Here is an 8,185-nt window from a genome sequence, read left to right on the forward strand (position 1 = left end):
CAAAATATATAAAGAACTCATACAACTTAATAACAAATAACAAACAATCCAAGGAAAAAATGGGCAGAAGAACTAAATAGACATTTTTCCAAAGAGGACATCAAAATGGCCAACAGGCATGTGAAATGATGCTCAACATCATTCATCATCAGGAAGATGAAAATCAAAACAACAATGAGGCCTTGCAGATGCCCACCACCCTGGAGCTCCCTGCGCCATCCAGCCATGCTCACTCCCACTGTGTTCTTTGACCTCCTTATGGTGAGCAAGCCCTTGGACTGTGTCTTCTTTGAGCTGAGGACAAATTTCCAAAGACAACATAAAACTTTCATGCTCTGAGCACTGGAGAGAAAGGATTTGTTTATAGATTCCTGCTTTCACAGGACTATTCCAAGATTTATGTGTCAGAATGGTGACTTTACATGCCATAATGGCACTGGCTGCAAGTCCATCTATGGTGAGAAATTTGATGATGAGAATTTCATCCTGAAGCATACAGGCCATGGCATCTATACTTGGCAAACGCTGAAACCAACACAAATGATTCCCAGTTTTTCATCTGCACTGACAAGACTGAGTGGTTGAACGATAAGCATGTGATCTTTGGCAAGGTGAAAGAGGGCATGAATATAGTGGAAGCCATGAAACACTTTGGGTCCAGGAATGGCAAGACCAGCAAGAAGATCACTATTGCTGATTATAGACAACTCTAATAAATTTGACTTGTGTTTTACCTCCATAACCATTCCTTCTGTAGCTCAGGAGAGCACCCTTTCACCCCCATCTGCTTGAAATATCCTATAATCTTTGTGCTCTCACTGCAGTTCTATAGGTTCAATAGTTTCTTTATTCCCCTCCAAGTCTAGCTGGATTGCAGAGCTAAGTTTATGAATATGAACTAAAAACTAAACAACAATAACAACAACAACAAAATCAAAACCACAATGTGATATCACCCCACACCTGTTAGAATGGCTATTATCAAGATGAGGCAACAGGTGTGGGCCTTTTAAAAAAAGTACATACACATTGTTGGTAGGATCATAAATTTGTTTAACCACTATGGAGAACAATAGGGAGGCTTCTCAAAAAAATTAAAAATAGATCTATCATATGTTCCAGCAATTCCACTTCTGGGTATATATCCAAAAAGATGAAAATAGGATTTTGACATAATATATGCACTCTCATGTTTACTACAGCACTATTTACAATAGCCAAGATATGGAAATAACCCAAATGCCCATCAATGAATAAATAGGTAACAAAGATGTGGCACTTATACATAATGAAATATTACTCAGCCATGAGAAAGGGGTATATACTGTCGTTTGTAAAAACATGGATGGACCCTGAACACATCATGCTAAGCATGATAAATCAAAGAAAGACAAGTACTGTACAATATCACTTATATGTGAAATCTAAAAAAGCGAAACCTTTAAAAAAAGAGAGAGAGAGAGTAAAATGGTGGTTACCAAAGGATTGGAGGGGGTTGAGATTGATGGTATTTAAGGATACAAACTTGTAACAAGTAGTAAACAAGCCATAGAAATCTTTGCACGCTATACTGAATATAGATAATATTGTACTATAATTATGTAATGTGATAAGTATCACTATAATGACAATCATATATATTATGTATAACAAATATACAAATGCAAAATATATATTTTATGTATTACAATATCAAAGTAAAATGTCACATACCTTAAACTTATACAATGTTACATGTCAAATGTATTCAACAACAACAAAAGAAATGGTAATCAACTAAATGCTATAATGCCATAAAACTTGCAGTAATTGTTGACTATTAATTATTAGGGAAACTGCATCATTAGAGGGACTCCCTTGTGTAGTTCTTTTGATATAAGGTTTAAGGAGAAACACTAGTTTGTCCAACAAGAGGATGTCTCTCTTTGCCTCTAGACAAGATTGACCCTGTGTTCTTGGCCTGAAAAGCCCCTGAAGAGTGTGCCCCAGGAATATGATTTTATGCCCATAGGTCCTAAAGATAAACCAATTCCTCACCACCAAGATGGGTCATTTTATAAAGGTAGAGTTCAAAATTAAATCACAAGAGTCCTAACATACCTTCACATAGTCATGTGGTTTGTGACTCAATAATATATACAGACTTTCATGTCAATTCTATGGAAACTGAATTATTTATTCATGTAATTGTACATCTTTATAAAGAAAAATAACAAAAGCGACTGACTTAGTGCTAGAAATTGTTGAGTATTTGGGAGTTATCAATTTTGACATTCGCTGAATAAGGCAACCTGGAGTGGGTAGCAAAATTATCTCTTAGTTTTTCTTTCTTTCCTTAATAGCAAAATCAAAGAGTATCCATATACACAAAGCTATATTGAGTCAATAAAAGTTAATTGGAAAGTATCACATGACTGTATGTCATAAAATCAGTCATCTCTTCAATAGTCGTTTCTGTCCTGCTTGTAATTATAAAAATAAGTCAGTATTTTTATATTTTAATTCATAAGCATCCTAGGGAACATATTTCATTAAGAAGAAAAGGCAACTCTTAGCTGGCTCAGTCAGTAGAGCATGCAACTCTTGATTTCAGGGTTGTCACTTTAAGCCTCCCAATGATTAGGTGTAGAGATTACTAAAATAAATAAACAAACTTTAGAAAAAAGAAAGCTATTTAAAAAATAATTGAAATTTGACCCCTTTATCACACTATAACAAAAAAATCAGTTTCAAATAAATTAAAGCTCTATGAACAGCAAACAATAAAACTTATAGGAGGGTCATGGACAGATTTCTTAAATAGCACCCCCGATTGATAAATTTGACTACATTTAGATTCAGACCTCCTGTTCTTTCACAGAGTGTGGAAAAATATTTATAGTATGTACAATTGACAAATGGATGTGTAGCAGGTGGAACTCTCTTTTACTGTTTGTGGTATAATTATTTTTGGAAAATAATCTGGCATTATCTGCCAAAATTGAGTATGAAGATATCCTATGATAATTCTCTTCAGTAATGACCGAGGAGTGGAGTTGCTGTGTGAACCAAGAGACAGGGGAGCACTGTCCATAAAAGCTCCAAGCTGGAAAGCCTTGTATATATTTCCTCATGGCTCATTTTAATTGCTGTATAGTATCCTTTTATATAGTATATACCAGAACTTATCCATTATTTTTCTAAGAGAACTCTAATATATCATTTATGCTGCTTCTTCTTTGGAGTTGATCATCTTTTCTTAAATATTAACTTGTAAGAGTTCTTTGTATGTTAAGGATCTTAACCTATTTGCCATGCACGTTATGAAATATATTACCTAAATTGTCATTAATCATTTATCTTTTTTTACAATATTTTTCTCTATGAAAGCTTTACATTTTTATGCAATAAATTTATCATCAGTATGATGAATAAAAATAAAAAATAAAAATAAAATATAAAAATAAAAATACATAAAAAATAAAATAAAAATAAAAAATAAAATAAAAATAAGTAAAAAATAAAACACACTCTCTATTCAAAAAGATAAGAAACATCCAGGGGCGCCTGGGTGGCTCAGTCGGTTAAGCCGCCGACTTCGGCTCAGGTCATGGTCTCGCGGTCCGTGAGTTCAAGCCCCGCGTCGGGCTCTGTGCTGACAGCTCAGAGCCTGGAGCCTGTTTCAGATTCTGTGTCTCCCTCTCTCTGACCCTCCCCCGTTCATGCTCTGTCTCTCTCTGTCTCAAAAATAAATAAAAGTTAAAAAAATTAAAAAAAAAAGATAAGAAACATCCAGAAAAAAAAATACAAACAATTTAGTCATGAAGCAATGTAAAAGGGCAGTGGATACATTTCCACGTGGAAATAATGACGAAAACATTTAAAAATGATCAAATGGATGTAAAATATACTCTTAAATTATACTTAACATAGAAAGTTTCACTCTAGCTATTTGCCACACTTTTATTGGTCTCTACCAATTGTATTAAAAAAAATTTATAAAATTTAATTATTTATGCAAAAAGTATCATGCACATCTACATTTAAGAATCTTGTTATATGTATTGAAATTATAATTTATCCTTCACTAAATATTTGGTATCTTCACCTTGTATAAATAACCTAGTGTTTTCTTTTATTCTATTTTCAGAATAATTACCTATAACTTCAAGAATTGCTAGAAAATAGGTTCTAGAAGGCAAAAAGTAGGTGTTATTTGTATTAAAGAGAAACACCAATAGCAAGTGATGCTACATATTTCCAAAGTGTCCAAAATACTTTAGTCCTCTTTCAAAACACTGAACATTGATTTCATTTCTTGTAGACTGATTTAAGTGACTAGGCCACTCTAATAATAGTTTAAGTTTTCAGGTGTAAGTATATGTTGCTCTCTGGTTTGTTTTAGCCAGTTTCTGTTCTTCTCTACTCAACCTGCAACATTCAAAATATAGACTCATCCTCCAAAAAGTCTTCCCACCACATTATTGATTATCAGTCTTACTTAACATCTGTGAAAAAAAGAAGACTGCAAGCTCAAAATGGTGTCACTTGGACTAAGTTCCCAAACTAGGGCTTAACACCTAATCTAATTTCAGTTTCAACCTTCACCAGAAATCTGGCATTAAACAGTCAAGAAAAATTTTTCTTTCTATCAGCACTAAAGAATCTGTCACTGGGTTTTCTCTATCTCCCAAAGAAAGGTGAGGTAATTTGTATAATAAGACACCTTGCTTTTTCCCCCTAGCAAACAGCTTCATCTGAAACAATTCTTTTTTTTTCTTTTTCTTTTTTTGCTAATAACTTCCTTGTCCCCACCCTTCTTCTATAAAAACCTTCCATTTTGAACAACTCCTGAGAATGTTTCTCTACTTGCTGATTTATGAAAAATTTAATAAAGCCCATTAGATCTTTAAATTTACTTGGTTGAATTTCATTATTTGACACCTCTTACATTATATTCTGTATTATCTAGCACTTGTTCATGTGTCTTTTAAATAGTTCACTAATAGCTTCATGTTTGTCAGTCTTCTCTAGAATAGCTTTATATGCCTGGGTTAGGAATCAATGTCTTCTACTTCTCTTGAGTCACAGCCATAGGACTTTAGGTCTATAAAAATTCTCAGGTCATCATGTCACTTTTCCTCTTTTTATACACGTTGAGAAAATTGAGGTCCAGAGAAGACTATAATAAGACTAGAATCTGTATCTTTTTTTTTTTTTTTGAGACAGAGAGACAGTACCATTGGGGAGAGGTGGAGAGAAAAAGAGAAAGAGAATCTTAAGCAGGTTCCATGCCCAGCACGAACCCTGACTCTCAACTCTCAGGACTCAACATGAGGCATGACACAGGGCTCGATGTGGGACTTGACATGGGCCTCGATCTCACTACCTTTAGATCATGACCTGAGCTGAAAACGTTTCAGACACTTAACTGACTGAACCACCCTGGTGCCCCAAGATCTCTTGATTTCCAATCACTTTTTTCCCCAATCCCTAGTTTTTTCACAATATTTGTAATTTTTCTTGCTCTTCTCAGTGCCTAGCCCACTGCTGGACTCTCAGGAAGCTTCTGAGGAACATTGTGCAGGTAAATTAATTTTCAGAGGCATTTATGCTACATTTATTGCTACTTACTTCAAACATTGCCAAGTTCTGTGCTTAGCTAAGAATGCTATATACTATATCTATAGTTCTCTAAAAATCAAGTGACATTCATCATTTATATTTTAATTTTCCATTAGTTTGTATTTTTTATTGTTTTTTTTATTTTTGAGAGAGAGAGAGAGAGAGAGAGAAGAGCACAAACCAGGGAGGGGCGGGGGGGGGCAGAAGATCCAAAGTGGGCTCTGCACTGACACAGCTCAGGTCATGATCTCACAGTTCATGAGTGAGCCCAATGGTGGCTCGAACTCATGAACTGTGAGATCATGACCTGAGCTGAAGTGGAACGTTCAACTGACTGAGCCACAAATGCACCCCACATTATTTTGTATTTTTAAATAAATGTTAATCAAGATATTTGAGTGACATAATAAATGTATATATATATATATATATACACACACACACACACACACACATACATGTATGTATCTATGTATGGCTTATTTTAACATGGAAATCTGAAGGAAACATGGTTTGGATTAAATTGTTGTTTTTAGAGTGGGATAATTCTCTTATAATTTTGAAATCTGGCACCAGACAACCCAGGGAAAAATGCTACAATTACTAAACAAATCTGCAGTTTAGATTAAAAATAAAACTGTTAACTTATCTGGATTTTTTGAAAAGATCTTCAGGGAGTTCAGGTTCATCTTTTCTGTACACACTCATATCTACAGAAAATAGCCAGGACTTAATGGAATTTTATGACTAGACTAGAACGTGTATCTTTTTAAAGGAAGTGAAACAATTGTTTTTTGCAAGGAATTTCTATCATAGCTCACAAAGTCTCATTATACCTCACAAAAGCATGTCACCAGTATTTCTGTTAAATGAAAACATAGCTGCCACTTCAGAGTAAAACAATAACAACAACAAACATTACTACAACCTACTGAGAAATGAATATCTGCTCTCTACTCTCTTTTATTTGAATTTCTTTGAATAAAGAAATTGAATGCATGGGACACTATATGAGCTAGAATGAATGAATCACTTTTGGTGTTCAGCCAAATTGAAAATTACATACAAGCTATTCAATATCAGTCCAGTCAAATGCAAAGCTGGTTAAATGGTCCTTTGCTTAGGAGTGTTAAGTGATTGGGTAGGGATTGAGGTGAACCCAGATATCAAAGCACTTTTGGAGTATCTACCATATACATTTTTTAATGGTAGTGATTAATAACTCTAGATACGTGGCATTTTTACTCACCCTTTAATTATAATTGTTACCTATGGTTTTACATTCTAACTGTTACTGTTGGCATTTAATCCAAGTGGTCACAGATTCATCGGGTAGTTTACTCTGCCTCAATGTTAATTAAAATTCCTAAACACTATTTAGGGATTAGGTATTATTTCTTTTCAAATTGAAAGACATGTTTTTGCAAACATTTTTACTGTGATATATAAAATTATAATACTTACATGGTCACCCTTAGAAAGCATTGTATTTCTCCATATCCCAATTTCTTTTCTCATTCCCTTGAATTTGTGTCATATTCTGTCTCTAACTAAACCTTATATTGAGTTCTGAATTTTAACAACATTCAGACAAGAAATGACTACGTTTTTAAAAAATAAGGCAAATTAATATAATTAAGTTAAAATTTTCTTCTCTTTCCTTATCACTGGGACACAAGCTACAAACAAACAAAAACACTTTATTGGGTCTTAACTACTCCCTTTAAGAACATCCAGGCAAACTGAGCAAATTAGTCCTGCAGAATTTGGGGATCATGTCAATCAGTTTATGCTTATTTTACTAACATTAGTCTACACTGACTCTTTCATTTTCTGGTTACCTTTATAGTTACAGTATTCATTCAATGTCTATTGAACAATACATATCTTATTGTAGTGCATTAGACTAGAAAAATTTACATCTAAGTTGTACCACTACTTTCACTATCTGTCAAATAGAACATGGTCATTTAAAAAGGGTGACCAGGGGAGGAACCAAGATGGAGGAACATCATGGAAGGTTTGTGTGTGTCTCACATCTGTGAAATATAGCCAGACCAACACTAAACACCTAGAAAACTGATTGGAAGATTAACACAAAAATCTGCACAACCTGAACCACAGAATTCAGCAGGTACATGTCACTAAGAGCTGAACTTGGGGAGCAAGAAGCCCCAAAAGGTAGGGAACCGCTTTTGCGGGCAGAGAGAAGATGGAGACTGGGGACGGGGGGAGCATACGGGAAAAGCACCCCTCCCAAAAAGCAGCTGGAGAGAAAGTGGAAAATTGGAAACAGCCACAGGGACTAAACTAAAAAGGGAGAAAGGAGAAAGGAGAGGATTTAAATTCCATTAAGACTGTAAATAAGGGGAGCGTAAAGGCTGAAACTCCGCAACTCGATAACTGGTGCTGCTCTGGTGGGAAAGGTGAATCCCCAGGAACAGAGTGGGGTCTGGGAGGCTCTCAGGCCACACAAGGAAAAGGGGTTCCACTGCTGGAAGGACATTTGGTAGAGACTGTTGAAGCTACCTGGTCCCAGCAGATGCCAGAAGGCAGCCACATTCGCTGGTGCTGGGGCAAG

The 8,185-nt window shown here is 35.1% G+C and overlaps 1 pseudogene; it reads left to right on the forward strand.

Moving 5' to 3' along the window:
* The first annotated feature begins 225 nt into the window (after nucleotides 1-225).
* LOC102964182 lies at nucleotides 226-713 on the forward strand (annotated as a pseudogene).
* The last annotated feature ends 7,472 nt before the right edge of the window (nucleotides 714-8,185 follow it).

The sequence above is a fragment of the Panthera tigris genome, chromosome X, assembly GCF_018350195.1.
Source record: "Panthera tigris isolate Pti1 chromosome X, P.tigris_Pti1_mat1.1, whole genome shotgun sequence".
Taxonomy (NCBI): Eukaryota; Metazoa; Chordata; class Mammalia; order Carnivora; family Felidae; genus Panthera; species Panthera tigris.